General features: G+C 32.6%; 1 protein-coding gene across 1 annotated transcript in view; it reads left to right on the top strand.

Annotated features, from left to right (window-relative positions):
* Positions 1-17,662, top strand: part of Mgat2 (alpha-1,6-mannosyl-glycoprotein 2-beta-N-acetylglucosaminyltransferase) — a 152,596-nt gene that overhangs the window by 40,535 nt on the left and 94,399 nt on the right. The window contains exon 2 of the mRNA XM_089597817.1: positions 1,694-1,896. The gene's annotated coding sequence lies outside the window, so the exon portion shown is untranslated. The remainder of the gene's footprint in view (positions 1-1,693; positions 1,897-17,662) is intronic.

The raw sequence follows: 17,662 nt of genomic DNA, 5'->3' as shown, positions 1-17,662 counted from the left end.
AATAAGTAGGCTGGCTAAATCAACCGGATTTTTTCTTTGGATTTCGCTTATAACTTTTTTTTGGGCATCGTACTACAAAATAGCTAAAAACAATTTGTTTGTAATTTGATTATCTATCGATCGGTGCTGGTTTGATTCTCTGAAACCTATTTTTCGCGAAGTTGAAGAGCAAAAATTGCGAAAATCGCCATTTAAAATCTTAATTTTTCAACGTTATTAAGTTTTAAATTTTTATTTTTACATGAATTGAAAAAAAAAAATTGCGATAACGTTTTTTAACAATAGTTTTTGACACTTTAGGTAAGGCCGGTGATCCCTGCCTAGTGCCTGGCATTGGATCCGCTAATCCCTACCTATGTAGCCCTAACACTGTTTCGCATTCACCCAGGTCCGAAGACCTGTGAGGCAAGTAAAAACCCTGGAATTACACAACCCCTAGAACGGTGTTGTATCGGTACCAAGCAAGCTTACCACTATAAGCTAACGCCGCTGCTCAACGAATACATAGTTTACGTTTGGTTGTTTTTATATCCATTGTGACTTTAGCGAGACTTAAGTACACCACCATGGCAATAATTACAAATAAACCACCTCTTAGACCTCGTCTTGGACTGTTGACAACAAAACTATAAGTTAGCCCACCACTCTAGCTTCTAACGTACTATATTTATTTTTACATTTTATGACACAGTGTAACTCTTCATTAAACTTCTGTCAAGATTTTAGAACGATTAGATCTGTAGTATTTGACATTTTTACGAAAATACAAAGAAACCATTTCTCTTTATGTAATAATAAAATAAAAATTTGTTAATTAAAGCATCTGGATTTTAACTCCAATTGACAAAGTGAAGCAGCACTGGCCACTTAGATTTGAAGCAATCTATTGTGGCTCTGTAAAATCTCGACGTACTTACTTACATGCACTTGCACGAGTGCGCAGCAGCACTACGTACTTACGAGCTTAAAGCTGTGAGCTGCATGTGTAATTGTGTAAATCGAGGTCTTTAAAGCCACAGTAGATGGTTTAAAAAAGAGTTCTTTGCGCTAGGCGTGTCGAAGTTAACTTTTTCTCGTACTCCCACCAAAAGTACGACTGCAGGACCCAAAGTGCAACATTCCTCACAAAAAAATTGCATGTACTGCCCATAGTAAGAGTATTTTGATATCCTTTGCATGGTTGGCAATTTCCTTGCAGAGGATGACAAAATAGTTTTTCAAATAAGCAGTAAATGTGATTCTTATTTGAGAGATTATGTTGCATTTTTCTCCCTGAAATCACGGAAAAACGTCCCACAAAACAATGATCATGACTGACATCGTATGGATGCCAAATTGATGCCAAATTCCATCACTAAGACGTCATTTAGTTATCAGTTGTCAAAAGATAACATTTTGACAACTGATAACTAAAGACATCATAGTGATGGAATTTGGCATCAATTTGGCATCCATACGATGTCAGTATCATCAATGTTTTGTGGGGTCGTATCTTCAGCGAGGATAGAGAAAAAAAGGCGTAGAGCCATACATCGTCCGTTATACTCAAACTGACATGTGTAACTATTGCGCCACTCACAAATTCGAAAATTTATTTTCATTTACAATTTAATACATACTGCTCAATTTGGATTGATGTAAATCATTCAAAACTCTGGTCAGTGGCTTAATTAGTTCATTTTTATTTTTACAGATCGATGAAAATACTCTTGAGCTACGAAGTGACGTTATTTTTTGCAAAAGATTTGTAGGAGACACACACACTTTTGACGGCACAGCTTCCTTGTTGAATATTACTTTCCTGAAAAATGGGCTCGTCCATAAAGATCTGCTCCACTAAAATAGATAATGCTTCAAACTTTATGACAAGATTTAAACAACGACGATTTATTTCTGGTTTGTATATTTAAACCATTTTTAATATATTTATATGTACGTATATGCATTTAAAAATGTAATTACTCCTATTATTAATCACTTGTATACATTTTATTTGAATCGGATGTGTTGCGTACTTGCCACCAATAATCTAAATTGAAAAAATTCAAAAACAGAGTTCATAATTCTGGGATAGCCCTAGCTGACGAAAGGTTTTTAATCTACGACTCAGGGACGTCCGCGGATGGGCATGTCATAGTGTTCGCAAATCAATGGAACCTACAGTTACTCAACAAAAGCCACACGTAGTATCTTGACGGATCATTGAAAGTAATTAATCTAATTAACAATGTCATAGAAAAATGTTGAGCCTTTTACCAGTGAAGTGTCAAATATAGGTCGTGCCTACGATATTTGCTCAAGTTTTCACCATATTGGGGACTCGTGAAAGACGGCGCAATGTTGATGACCAAGAAATCGTCCTGATACCATTTATGTACGCCCTACTGTCTTTGAAGGAAGGTGCACAGCACACCGCCAGAGATTAAATCTCTGACACCGCAGTATTAAGAGCGGTCAGCAGTACAGCTTTTAATTTTGGTATCGTTAATTTCGAACCACAAAGAATTGATACCGACTTTGAGAAGGGCATCATAAATTTTTGTAACGAGGTTTTCCCAGGAGTCCGTGTAACAGGGTGCTTATTCCATTTGAAGCAAAATTTTTAAATTAGGTTTAATAAGTATTGTTGTCGGAAAAGCACATCCCGACCTATGCTCTTTTATCTCTGAGGTTCAGAAGGGCCTTCTCTAAAAGTATGATAGTTGAATTGAACACCAGAAAAAGAGTCAAGGCTGCTTCGCAGAAAAAGTGGCTGAAAGTACAGAGACGTTATCGACGAATTGCAGAGAGAAATGCATTGCATGGAACATGTAGAAGAAGACACTGAAATGCAGTGCTTGAGCGACTCCTTCAAAATGTTTATTTATAAAGTATTTTGTCGAAGACTGAATAGCTTTTTAAATAAAAACAAAAATTTTTTTTTTTAAGTTGGTGCGAAACGTTGCCTGCAAAAAGGTGTCCAGAGAAAAAATATATGCGAAAAAATGATCGTGTATCCATTTACATTTTACTAATTAATTTAGTTTGATTTATAAATAAATTATTCATTTAATAAACTAATTTTTTTAGTTAAATGATTTTTTTTCAAATTTGGAAATTAGTATATTTTAGCAGAGCAGCTTTTCTATGTTTTAATGAACATTTATTCGTTACTTTTACAATAAATAAACAGTTGCTTATACAATTTTTAATTATTTTTTTTACTTTCAAAAATAAAAAAAATTTTTTTTGTATTCTATGTAGATACATTAATTGATTTTTATGGCGTTTTATTCTTTCTTAATTTTTTGATTCGTGAAATTTTTTTTCTCATATGAATGTGATTACACATACGCTTTTACGCATACTTGACTCCGTCTTTCTTGTGTTACTGAAACAAAAACAATGAAAATAATGAAAAATTAACAGGTTTATCTAAAAGTAATGTTTGAAACAAACAAAAAGTGGGAAATTTCTACAGATCATATAAATGCCATTTTACGTGATTTTTCTTTGAGGTTACATGTTTGACTGCATTTTTTTTTTAATTCAACGTATAAAAAAGGGCACAGCTATCAATTTTGCAGATATACTAATTCGATTAATCTTTAATATTTTTATTATTTATCTGGTTGTATAAGCATGAATAAAACTCAATTTTTTTATTATTTAGTCTCTATAAAAAATTAATATATCTAGTGTATTGTCGCGGTAGTAAGTATAACTTTCTCTTAAAATTCCATTTAATCATATTAGAGACATAACATGTATATAAAAGTTAAATAAGCACCGAAAAAGACACTTGGGCGCATAAATAGATGATTCACATGACACTCACACATGAGTTTTTTTTCGTAGATACACTTAAAGCTGGCAGCTCTTGATATATCTTACTCTTTCTTCTGGAGGAGACTCTTTTATACATACGTATACACGAGTTGATATTTTTTGAGCCAAACATGCAAGTATAAGTTCTGAGTTTCCTTTTAAAATAACGCGTACGAAACTATACGTGTACTGAGAAAAGTGTTGTAGGAAAAAGTATTATAAGTATACTAAACATTACTGTACTATACAGAAAGTAGCGAAATACTGCCCACATTACAAAAATTCCTGTGTAACATAGTAAAACTTTACTGTACGTTTCAGTAAAAACTTTCTATCTACTACAGCAAATTTTGCTCTAGGTATAAAATTATAATTTTTACTATGTTCGAAAACAATTATTTTTATATCTGAAACGAAAAATAATCTGGCTAAATGATATTAATTAGATTAAATGTATATTATCTAAGTACTCTCATAGTGATTAAGGTTTAATTAATTATTACATTTTTCTTATAATGTAAAAGTATTATTTTACATCTGAAAATTTGATACAACATTTATTTAAAATTAGTACTTGCGCTGGAAATCGAACCTTGAACCTGCAGCGTCGGAGTATGATGTCTTGATCACTTATGGAAACCTGAAACTTATGTAGTACCATTACAGTACATAGTTTGTATTACATATGCAAATACAATGCTGAAACTACTTAACTGTAATTCATTTGATAAATAATTACTTCTTTAAGTGTAAGTAAGATACTCTAAAAACATGTTTTGGTAAAAAATTATTTTTTTATAAATATTATCAAAGTTAAAAAACAGATGGGTTATGAGTAGCTACGAATATAATTATTTTTGATTTAAAAATTGTATTGAAATTGTCAATTTACATATCATAATTAATTAAATTCAATTAACAGAATCATGTTTATAACCATTACATAATAATACTACATGCATAATACAACGGTTATTTAAATCATACCAAATAAAATCGATATCGTTAAACATTTAATGTGCCTTAAAGTTTTTATTATACAAATATGAAAGTTCAGAAAAAAGAAAATTCAACAATAGTAGAATTTTTTGTTAATAACTTATCATAATAATACATCAAGTCATTAGAAGTTAAATGAACAGCATCATTCATCAAATGCTTGTATGCGTAACAGTCTTGCAGTTTGAGAACTTTTATTGGTTTATTTATTGGTGTTAACACTGGACTTTTCGCCTTCACTGTCAGTAACCTATAAGTTGAATCTAATTGATTTTTAATTGTAATAGTCCTATTTATATTCGTACACTAGTAGTGTTATCAAAAACTTTTTTCCCTTCGGAATTTTTGCTTTCAAATCTCATGCAACTTATTTTCTATAATGATCCAAACATTTTCATGAGCCGAGGGTAATGCATCAAACAATGATGTTTAGGCCTTCAAATTTTTGGGACAAGAGATGTTTAAAGAAACAAATATTTATAAATTATTATTTCTAGAGCTTAATAATTTAAGGGACAAATTTTGTCATTAGCAACTATGATAACTATTTCTCTCAACAGTAAATATAGTTACCAAAAATCATCAATAGGATCTAATATGAGATAATATAGAATTAAATTCAAGTTTTTGCCTAAGTACAACATTTCAGAAGATGACACAATATATCTATTCTTTATGCTATTTTCTTTCAATTCAGGTGGCCTATTTACATTACCACCCAGTCTATAATTAAATCGTAGAACTCTCATGTGGACTTCCTTCAAAGTAAACTGTTTCGTTTTAAAAATAAAAAAATTAAAAATGTGTTGTAAATCATACCTACATACAAGTGACAATTTGACTTTTTACACCCCTTTTAAACCTGTGTTGAGGCATAAATCATACTAAAATTGATACCTAGTAGATAAAATTTAGTAGGGAATCTTTTGGTACTATCAAAACTTACGTATGATCAACAATTTATAAGATAAGAATCAAATACCGAAGAAAAATAAATTGTTGGTTAGAATTAGTTGGGTATTCGAATTCCTCGATGCTTGAAACGTGTTAATCCACAATATTAGGTGAGTCATATTAGGATTATTTTTTATAAACTCACGTCTAAAATAGTAAATTATTGAATCTATCGGATTAACATTTCGAATCAGTGACACGGAATTCCATGACCACGGAAGCTAACTTCAGTCATATAAATGGAATACCATGTACCCATACAGCTCCATATGTCAAATCAGGTTAATACAACAGCCAGCCAATAATAAAACAGAATGTAAAACATGCATTCAATTTGTAAAATCTGTATTATTGCATTAGAAAGAAGCAATATTATTATAAACAATGCTTTATCAGTCCCAACGATATGCCCCCAAAAGCTTGTTTTGGGCACCACATAAGTCCTATAGGCAAAGCGACTCTAACTTATACGGAAATTCAACAGAACGACTATAAATATCTTATTAAATTACGTCTCCCAACATTTGACGACAGACAATCGTTTGGTAGTCATTTTCTCGGTACAAACACTGGCAAATAAGAGTTTCACCAGTACCCCGCCGATATCTCTGGTAGCTTGACTCGTGGGCCAAGATCGAAGTTTCCTGCATGGGAAACGTTGATAAGCTGCTCCTTTGTGAGGGATACTGCCAAATAACATGAGTTTCACTAAGGAGCTGATATCTGTGGTAAGCTTGACTCGTGGGCCAAGATCGAAGTTTCCCGCGCGGGAAAATGTCAAATTGTCACTTTGTATACCTTTTAATATATCGTACATTGGGTCCAAAGCAATATGTTTAGTCAGATGAAAACCGTGAACTCTATGCAAGATACACTATGCTGTTATTCCAAAATCTTTTTGATTATGAGTACTTAGATGTTAAGTACAATTGTTTACGGTGAGAAGAGTACAATCTTTTTCAAGCATAATCGTATTTATTTCTGAATGTGTAATTAGACAGTAATAACAGAAATTATTTATTTTGAAATATTCAGAAAATCCTGATATAGAGTGCAACCGAAGATTATCAGCAATACATAACGATAAAACAAAATGTATTGTTTTTCGGTGCACAAATATTTTGACTCCATTCGTAATCAAGTTATTAGATTTTTGAATAACTAGAACACAACTGCGGATTTAAAAATTTTTCTATCGTTAGACTTAAATAATAAAAATAAAAAAATTTATTTTCTATTTTTGCTTGGTATGATTGTAGTAATGTAGGGGCACTGTACTTAGCCTACATTATTGGGATCCGAACAACGATTTGGGTGAAGGTAGGGCAAAGCATAGACTAGTCTCGTGTAAATCTACATGAGCTATTGGCACTGTCGGTGTTAGTCAGATCCCAATATTCTACTGTCAGTAGACGTTTAGAGTAGGAGGAACTTCTTTTTAAAGCTTCCAGACAATTGATTCCAATTAGAAAGACAGATTCAAGCTTCAAAAATAGCGGAGAAAAGAAAAAGGAATGATGAAAGATCGTATTGAAGTCATTCTCCTATTGCTGAAGTCTCATGCTGGTCAAGATTGCATGCAAAGGACACATAAAATTGTACGCAACCGTTATCAGTATGTGTTAGAGAAAACAAATCACGAATACAACTTTGTATTCTAATGTGGTTGTAGTCGATAAAAACTACCGTGCACGAAATAATTAAGATGAAGAAAGAACTCATTTTTTCCTTAGATACAATAATATATGACTTGAAAATAGAATAATTACACAAAAACTGACATTTACAACATCAAATTCAACAAACTATATCTCTCCATGACAACGCCTACCACGTTTCGACTTATGTATGATACAATTTGCAATAATAAACGCATACAACAGAAATATCTTGCATGATTTCAACACTAGAATATACACACATTCCGTCCGTAACAGTGGTACTATTACTACAACATTCTACTTGTATTGAGCTATCAATATACTAGCAACTAATTAATTTTTTTCAAGGGTTTTTATAAACATCAAATGTAGTTACATCACATTTTTTCACACATGCATAAGCCCGTACGAACTTACACACACACACACACATACACACACACACACACAAACGATAGAACTGTTTTACTGTTTCAAGATAATCTGTAAGTAGAAAGAAAATCTCAGAATTAAATAGATTAATCTATACTCGTATGTATACAAATATATAAGAAATGTACCTAGAATAATTATGAATATCGCGCGGCAGCACTGTGCTCACAAGTAAGACAACTACTATGTACTTATAGTCATGACTCTATCATAGGTTGCATAGAAATTTTAGCATTTTAACTTGAATGTCTAGCCAGAATACTTTGAGTTTTCATTTAGTAAATTGAAGTAATTCGTAAGTAAAAAGAGCTTGATACATTTCAAATATTTACAGTTCCTATTGCACCATTGCAGTATGTATATCATTATCAGTTATTAAAATATTATATCATAATTAATAAGACTTGTGAGTTAGGGTTATTATTGTTGGTATTTCAAAGTATTTATCGTCTTATGATAGAATTTGCATGTAAGGAGGGTCACAAAGAGTAATAAAAAATACACGTTTTGATTAGTTTTGTCAACTGTTAGGTTAAAACTATGAATTAATGTGCTGGAGTTTACTGGGATAAGAAATGTTGCATGGCCGAAATAGACAAGAGTTTAAGCGAAAACGTTTGATGGATAGAAAACAGCTCACAGAAGAGCAAAGGTAACGAGACAAAATATCTTCACCCTGAATTCTCTCGTTTCCATACCCTGAAATTCAAATATTCTTCATACATTTGGCAGTACATGACCATATTAATTTATAGTGCTTCTTTGTAGTTTTCTGTACGATTGATTTTACAGTTAAATGAACTCAGAGTATCCATCTGATTCGCCATTCTGAGGTTGACAAGAGTAGAGCTTGTCTTCTCATTGAGTGTTGATGTTGAATTCACGTTAGCAACTAGTATTGAGACTGTTGTGGTGTAAAAGTCTTTACTGTACAGATAACCAACTTAAATAAAGTTGAAAAAGAAGTGACACGCGCCATTTTAGGGATATTTCTAAAAACAAGCTATATGAAAGAATTTAGAGCCTTCTAGAGTTCTCTAATAATGTCATGTTTTTTTTCAGCATACATTGAGTGCTATACATGCGTAATTAAAATGTAAAAATATAAAACTTTTAATCAGATAGTTGAGGTTAATTTATATTTAATTTTTTTTATCATCATACCATGGCAGGTATTTTATATATCTCAGTGCAATTACTACTCGTGAAGTATATACATATATACATATAGAAGAGCGCGCGGTGGTTCGGTCGCAGCTAGGTCGTGGATTGGCACGCGGGATACCGTGGTTCTATTCCCGGTCATAGCGCGACTTTTTCGGGCAAGTACCTCTGTGATTTTTCACATGTGCTTTTTCACCACGCAATGCTCCTCGAGGAGGGCTTAGGCGACCTTCTCGCAGCAAAATTGCCTAATTCCCCCTACCCCCCTCCTGTAATGGGAGGCCTCCCATCCCTTTCCTTGTCCCTTTCCCAAGTGCTAAGTGCCCATAGTAGTGCCTTTATTAAAGGAGTCGGACGTAGAGCACTCTAATATAAAAAAAATATATATATATATATATTTATGGCTTGGAGAAGTACAGAGACAGGATTAGCCCTATTTGGCTATTTATTTGTGTAAAGCAACAGCATATGCTGTAAACATACAGATATCATAATTACGAAGCAATAAGCCAAGTCAAGATATAGGTGTCAGCTCATGCGTGTTTAATAAAAACGTTTATAACTTCTTTAAATACCTATAATGTAATGCATATAGTATGTATCTCAATCTAAGAATACATTCACAAAGGGCGTACAGTATAAAGAAAGCTTTGCAAGGTTGTGAAAAGGACGATGCAACATTTTTTTATAGTTTAGCTCAGCACTCTCATCTCATTTGTTATCTTTGATCTTCTTCAATGTATGTGTATGTGTATAAACTTCTGTGGACACACATGTAACGTTTGCCGACCATACTGTAATACATGCATCATCTCGTCTCACTTCTGTCTTTTTTGTTTGTTCGGTGTACTTATATGCAATTGTGCAATTTCTATGTGTATTATGACAGATATAGAGCTACATCCACCTATATTAATGGATCGTGATTCTCCAGCCTTATCTTGCAACTGATATTTAAGATACTTTTAATTGGTAAAAATGAATGGCATTTTAGGTACTTCTAGATTAAATAAAGACGAAGCAAAATACGTTTAAAAAATGTATCTATGTTGGCTACAACAACTTTTTTATGACTATTTTTGGAGAGGTCCTTTTTTCGGCTTTTGTTGCGGTTCGCGAAAAGATTAAAACTGATCAAGAAGAAACTGTGTGTGTATTTCAAAAGTTGTAATATCTACGTGGTATTAAAATTTTAGTTCTTAATATTGTATAGAACGTGAGTTATTGAATTTTGAAAAAACGGCTCAAAATGGCAGTTTTTGAGATTTGCGGAAAAACAGCTGAACTGATATGAACCAAACCCGGCTCATTTTGTTGGTATTGAAATTGTGCATCTTTTTAACCAGATTCTTCTTAATGTGTGATTCTTGGGTTTTCTTCTAGACGCAAAAAACATGTTTTGGCCGTTTTTGCTATTTTTTTGTGGCTTTTGCTGAAAAGTATACTTTTGCGAATTCTATGCCAATTCGTTACTATGCATTGTAACTACTACTCTATGTTTTTTCGAGCTAGTCAGAATTTACAGGGTCAAAAAACTAATTCTACCTTACTATTGGTTAAGCTAAATCTTAAGTTTTAGATTTTATCATCGCTGATGTTGGCTTAAGGTTGGCCAAACGTAAACTGTCGGCAAAATTTTGCAAGACTTAAAAATTTGTTAGCGAGTTATTTTGCCTATAGGGGTGTATATGTATAGATATCGCTTTGCTGCCAGAGATCCTAGATTCTTACATAACTCTATTTATGTTCATTCCATGATACGATTAATATCAGAGCTAATCTTAGCTATAAAGTAGTATACAGGCGTCAGAGTGCACGAATGTGCGCGTCTCACGCTTCTTAGGTCTCGCTCTTTTTCTCTTCTGTGTTTCTCTTACCTTTCTTCCTCCTCATCTTATCCCTTCGTGTATGCATCTCTCTATCTTATAATATGTAGGTAAGTTAGCCTTGCCACTTTGTTTCTCACATGCATCAAGCTACTAGGATAGGTTGTTGGCCAGAGGAAGCGTGTTACCTGTGGATAGCCTGCAAGCTAGTTTTCTTGTAGGAGAGTTACTAGGTATTTTATATTTATGCCTCCAAGCTCTTTCTTCTTCTTTTCCTCTTCACCCTCTTGTCTCTAGTTTTGTATACTTCCTCCTCAAGTTTTTACCATCGCACTGCATATTTTTTATACATACACTTATTTATTTCTTTCTCTCTTTCACAGTGTGATTCTATTTTATTCTTTCCTCTCTATAAGAGTTGGGATGAGCAGGTATTTTCAATGGGGCATTTGTTTTGCCTTGCAAGAGCACATGCAGACAGAAATACACACAATATTAGATGCTCCCAGATCTATGGAAGACTCTATGGTAGCTACATCAGCTTCCATTTCTCTTGACTTAATAATCTGTTTGCTTTCTAGATTAGTGCACCTTCACGATAAAGGTATATATAATTACTGCGTGCTTGCATATAATTGAGCCTCACTATATAAGTGACATCTATGCACTCTATGTGCACACGTATTTAACTGCAGTGAGTTATTCTTCACCATAGTCGATTTCCTCTTTGTTCCTTCAGCGTTTATCGCCATCGATTCATTCACTCTTATTGATCTGCATCTCACGATAGGTACACCTTTCTAGGTGCATTTGTGAGAGGCGTAGTTTTTTAAGTTTACTTAGCAAAAAGTATAACTTTAAGTTGCTTTGAGATATTTTTAACTTCATTATTCTTGTTAAAGTCGCGCACATATTAATACAAAATCAAAACTTTATCAGAAGTATAAATTAGTCTGAAATATTATGTCCAAGATGTTCAGGTCATACGTTAAAATTGCAAAATCAATATTGACAAAAGTGAGTCTGCCAACCGAAGTATTTATTTAGTTGTATCAAAAATATTAAATTAGCTTTATTTAATCAGGAGAAACAATTCTTCATCCTTTTTTTTTAGTAGGCAAATTCTGAAACAAAGGTTAGAAATGATAAAAGAGACAGTCATATGTGCTATTGGTGATTCTGGACTAGCGTACATAAAGAAGCTATTTCACAAATTATCATTAATAGTATGCAAGAAAACATTAGAGAAAAAGTACGACTTGTCCATGGAGATGTAATTTGACACAAGAGATGAAAGCAAGGGTGGAAAACAAGCAGAGGAGACTACTTTACAATAACTAGTCATACAGAACAAGGAAGGGTCACTATTATTTACAATTTAATAGATAGAGCCATCAAATTATCAAATTGGTCATTTCACAGTGAAACTGTTAAAATTGTTCGACAGATGCTATATGTGAGAACGGATATTTAATCTATTTTTTTTACAAATACATAAAAAGAAGACAATACTATAATTTCCTTACCATACTGTCCTTTAATGTTCAACAAAATAAAATAACATTTCAAAAAGTTCAATAGTACAACAATTTCTAGAATACATAAAAAATTAAATAATATCGTACAGTCACGAAAAGACAAAGCACATAAATTTGATAATACTAATTTCCTGTACGAAATCTTGTGTGGCAACTGCCCTGAAAAACATAGGGGTGAGAAAAAGATAGCACAGAAAGAAAGAACAAGAGAGCACAAAAAAAATTACAAAAGTGATTCTGTCGTATTTTTGCATCAAGCGAAAAATAGTAATACTTTCAAGTGGGATGAAATCGAAATTTCCGATAAAGGATCAAATTATAAGAATCGGTTAATATCTGAAAACATTTGGTTTGCAACAGTCACAACATTTATAAAAGAGAAGACTACGACTTAAGTTATACATTCAAAAAAATTTTCAAATGTGTACATTGGTAGTTACACGCATGTAATTCTATGTGTAGTTGAATTCGGGTCATTGTACTTAACGACTCCTTGACAATAGAGCAATACTGAAGCTCTTTCCGATTCATCTTAAGCGTGAATAAGTCGTTCGATGCATTTATAGTTTACTTTTGTACGCATTAGGTAGTCTACTGTTTTTTTTTTCACTGTGTGCAATATTAAGGCAGACACAATTTGTGATATTATAATGTATTTTTTAAATAAAGCCTGAAGAGTTCGATGCACCTGTCAACGAAACATCGCGATACAAGTAAGTTTTCTATTTAAACTTCGCCCCTGTTTCTCAATTGCACATTTGGATATTAACAAACTTTCAAAGTTTTATGGAATTGGTCACAATTTATAGTGACACTTAAATTTTATAGTGTTGAGAATTATTGAAAACATAGAAAAACGTCACAGCAAACGTTATCTATAAGAGGAAAAAAAAATATTTAAAAAGTTATTACAATTTTTTTTTATGAATAAAGTTAAAAGCGCCAAATAATGTCTCATTTACGCACAATTCAATAATTTGGGGGTTTCTGAACTATTCACAAGCAGAAAAATATTGGAAACCTCTGTTTCATACACATGTATGTGTTCCATTATCTATCTCTAATTACAATTAGCTGTCAGGTTCAAAGAATAATTAAATGATTTTCTGAAAACATACCAAATTGAGTTTTATAAACTTAAAGGAAAAGATCCAATCGAAAGTCGAGCTATGATTGCATTGAAATGTAATCATGACCTTGCACTGTAAATTACCGGTTGAAAATAAACCATTTATCCCTGAAGCTTTTTTGTAGCATGTATATTTCCTTAAAAGTATGGCAAGCCTTTTCTCGCGCTCGGAGATGATCGTCATTGTAATGAAACGCTCCCAGGAACTCCTTTCATTTCAGAGAAAACTGATAACACGAGTTCCCACTGCACATAAAGCGAGGGGCTGTCCACGGGATTCAAAGATTCAAGAAATAATAACGATTCAATTAGGATTTGAATCTTGAATCACAAAAAAAAATTTAATTTAATTAAATAACCTTTTAAGCAATCAAGCATCGGCGATACGAAACCCAATAGTTTATCAGTATATTTATTAACAATATCTGCCTTGGAGAGTAAGCAGCGGTAATTAAAAACCCAACTGTTTTTTTGGAAATTAGGTATTAAACTAATCTTTGAGGCGAGTAAGCATCGGCGATTAGAAACCCAACTGTTTTTCACTAGATTTATTAATAAAATAATCTTTTGAACGAGTAAGCATCGGCGATTAGAAACCCAATTGTTTTTCACTGGATTTATTTACAAAATAATCTTTTAAACGAGTAAGCATCGGAGATTAGAAACCCAACTAATTATTTGACAAATAATTAAAAAATTAATTTTTGAGGAGAGTGAGCATCGGCGATAAGAAACCCAACTGTTTTTCACTGGATTAATTAATAAAATAATCTTTTATTAATTTAATTATTTAATTTAATTTTATTGATTTAATTATTTTATTGATTTAATTATTCGTGCACTCCGATAGGGTATTTCTTTTGATGAACGTTAAACTAAAATTATTTTTCCAACAAATAATCAGATATTTTGTTTAATAAATTAAAACTGCAGTTTCAATTGACAAATATATACTGACGAGCAATTCGTATTTTTCTGAAAATTGTCCAGTACTGCTCGTAAAAAGATATTCCGTACGGTTATCCTGCCAGTGGCATCGGTATCTATTTCAAGGATGTGTGGAATCTGCAACAAAGTCATACAGATAGTTTGTATACTCGCTCAAGACTCTATCGCTCGGACAACGAAAAATTTATTCGTGACAAGAAAAGACAATTAGGATTCTTTCATGTCAAGCTTATCTCCAGGTATTCACTAATAACACGCATAAATGGGAGAACAAGATAAACAGCATGTCTAGATCTCTATATTACTGTTGTATAACTCTTTCATATTTTAATTATTTATTTGCGTTGAAGTAAAGTATTAATTGTATAAATTATACCAATTTAATCAACCTTGCAAATAAAATATAACTCCTATTCTGTTGAAAATTGTCCAAATTAAATTATTCTAATATTTCAACTACTCGCTGTTACATTTAATCATATTTAAAGGTGTAAAAAATAAAATGCATAATTCCACAACAAGGTCAAACACACATTTATTGATATCGACAATAACTTGTATACTAAAGAATTTCTCGTCAAACAATACATTTCATTATTTTCTACCTCTTTATGATGGTAAAATACCTTGAAGCAACCAACTCGGATTATTTGTCCTTGAAGATCATTTCTGCGCTGATCAAAAGCCAGATTAGTTGCCCTTAATCCTTTCTTTTCATCCCAAGTTCCAAAATGACTTTTAATCAATTCTCGATTCCTTGCAATTTGGTAAACTTCGCTAAGCTCTCGAGCATTTATACCCGTAATTTTCTGCACTACGAGAAATAGGCAGTTGAAAGGAATGTAGTTGTTGGAGAAAAATTCATCAGCTTTTGTTTTTTCACTCAAAAGAATCATCCATTGAATGTTGTCCGTTACAAACCACAAGGATATTTCCTAAAAGCGTATCGCACACTCAATTACTGTGATTACAAAAGTAGTATAAAAACGTATACAAATAAATAAAAACTGCTTAGCAAAAACTATCTTCAGATCGTGAAATCTGAGAAATGCTTCTTGTTTCTTTAATCAAGTTTACGACTACAAACATTTTTTATCAAAACAAAACAACCAAAATTAACATAATGCTAACTTTAAGAAACTGTTTCATCTCTTCGGAGTCATTCATCAGCACGATCAAGGTATTCTGCAATTCAGGAGTATCAATTTTCATCTAGAAAAAGAAGTATCAGAGAACGTTAGTGGCATATAAATATTTTAATTAATGATCAGTGATTATTACGAAAATAATTAAATAATTCTAGTATTATTGTCTGTCAAATCATGCATGTATTAGATGAACTGAATGCATAAAAATGATGGTTCTTCCTCGAGTATAAATTTTTATGTTTTACCGAAATGTTGAAGTCATATATAATAAATTATAAGGCCATCATCACACGTAACAGCGCAATGTATAAAATATTTTTATGCTTGCAGAGCCCAAAGATTTTAATTCAAGGACTATCTTGTGTACAAATATACAAATAAAGCTGTTTTTCTTCTTATGGACCAAATAATCAAGTATATAATCACTTTCATACGCAGCACAAGACAAACTTGACTTTTTATGCTAATAATTATTTTTACCCCGTCAAATAGTAATGTAATGCGTCTAACTACTTTTATTTTTAAATAAAAGCCACTGTGTACTGATAATGCCTAAAAACGATCTCAGTAATCCTTTTTAAAATGTACAATTAAATAATATTAAATGTTTTGTTCAGAGATTTTTTTAAAGTCAAAAAAATGTATCCAGTTGCTAACTAAAAGTTTTGTTTCATTACCCTTGATTTAAAGACTTCTATCTGATTAAAACATATTTTTACCATTGCCAAATAGATTTTCATGGTATCAATAAGTTTATTAAGCACGTGGTATGGATTGAAAAAAAAAATTGCAAAAATTTGGGTGCGCACAACAGCGCTTGAGCCAGGTATTAGCTGACCTGTCATCCCTAGTAGTTGTTATTACAATCTTCTAACACCCTAGTAAGGCTCCTGGCTCAGTTTCCCTATCCTACTTTCTATCTGACCCTACAACCCCTCAATGTGCTACTTATGATTCTACCTTAGATCTAGGATTAACTCTACCTTATTTCTATTTTTCTTATTCTATCTTACACCTATTTTTTTATTCTACGTTATTTCTAATTATTATTCTAATTATTCTACCTTAAGATCTACTCTTATTGTTCTACCTTACATCTAGTCTTACTACTCTACCTTAAATCTACGATTTTTAATTCTACATTAAAATCTATTTGCTTACTGACTAAGGCTTATAGATTAATTAATTTCTACCCAACACCGCTTAAAAAACTACGTCGAAGGTTGGTTTCGAACCCGGACCTCCTGGCAACTCAATGTCCGATAGCTAAGGCTTTCATACGCACTTAACCACGCAGCTACTGAGCTCTTAATGCCCGGCTTGTTAAATAGTAAATTTCAATCATTAGTTTGGTATAGATAAAAAAATGCCTGTAAGTGAGATACTTGTGTATGTGTTGATTGCTTGGCGTATCGGTAAGTATATCTATATGCCCGACCAACTTGACTGTAATCGGTTATACAGATATACTGATATCATGCTAGGCCCACATAGTTATCAAATTTCTCGTTGGAGGGCGCCGTTTTTGCAACGCGATTGAGGCCCAGCTGACACGTAATGATGTGCAAACGTACCTGTGGGTGTTTGCTTAAAATAATTACTACGTATCATCTTATAATATTGCGAGACATAAAGCATCAAGGCTTGACCCTTGCTCAATTTATCTTTCAGTTTCACAGCGTGCATGTTTGCATTATGACTCAAACTACATTATATATTTACCTATAGTTACTACCTTCAGTTCAACAAGCTTTGCTTACGTGTTACGCTGATATGTTAACAGTGACTCTAACAGTAATGAAAAATAAACCAAAAGTTCCTAGGCAGTGCCATTAGCGGCAAACTAAGGGCCTTTGTACACTTGAACCCTTACCTTGTGATGAAGTTATTTTCATGGCAACGTAGAGTGGCATTTTATGACGAAGGCACCCACCGTAGGCGTCATTGATGTGCCTTAGTGATATAGCTATCTGAAAATTGTTGGCTTGAACAGGAAGCGCTGTTGTAGTATCTGTAAGAATACTGTAGATCCATTTATAGAGCGCGCGATGGCTCA

This window comes from Copidosoma floridanum, unplaced genomic scaffold, assembly GCF_036245765.1.
Source record: "Copidosoma floridanum isolate Cflo_tuat_1 unplaced genomic scaffold, Cflo_Japanese_pri ptg000040l, whole genome shotgun sequence".
NCBI classification, from domain to species: Eukaryota; Metazoa; Arthropoda; class Insecta; order Hymenoptera; family Encyrtidae; genus Copidosoma; species Copidosoma floridanum.
This window is presented reverse-complemented; position numbering and strand designations above follow the sequence as displayed.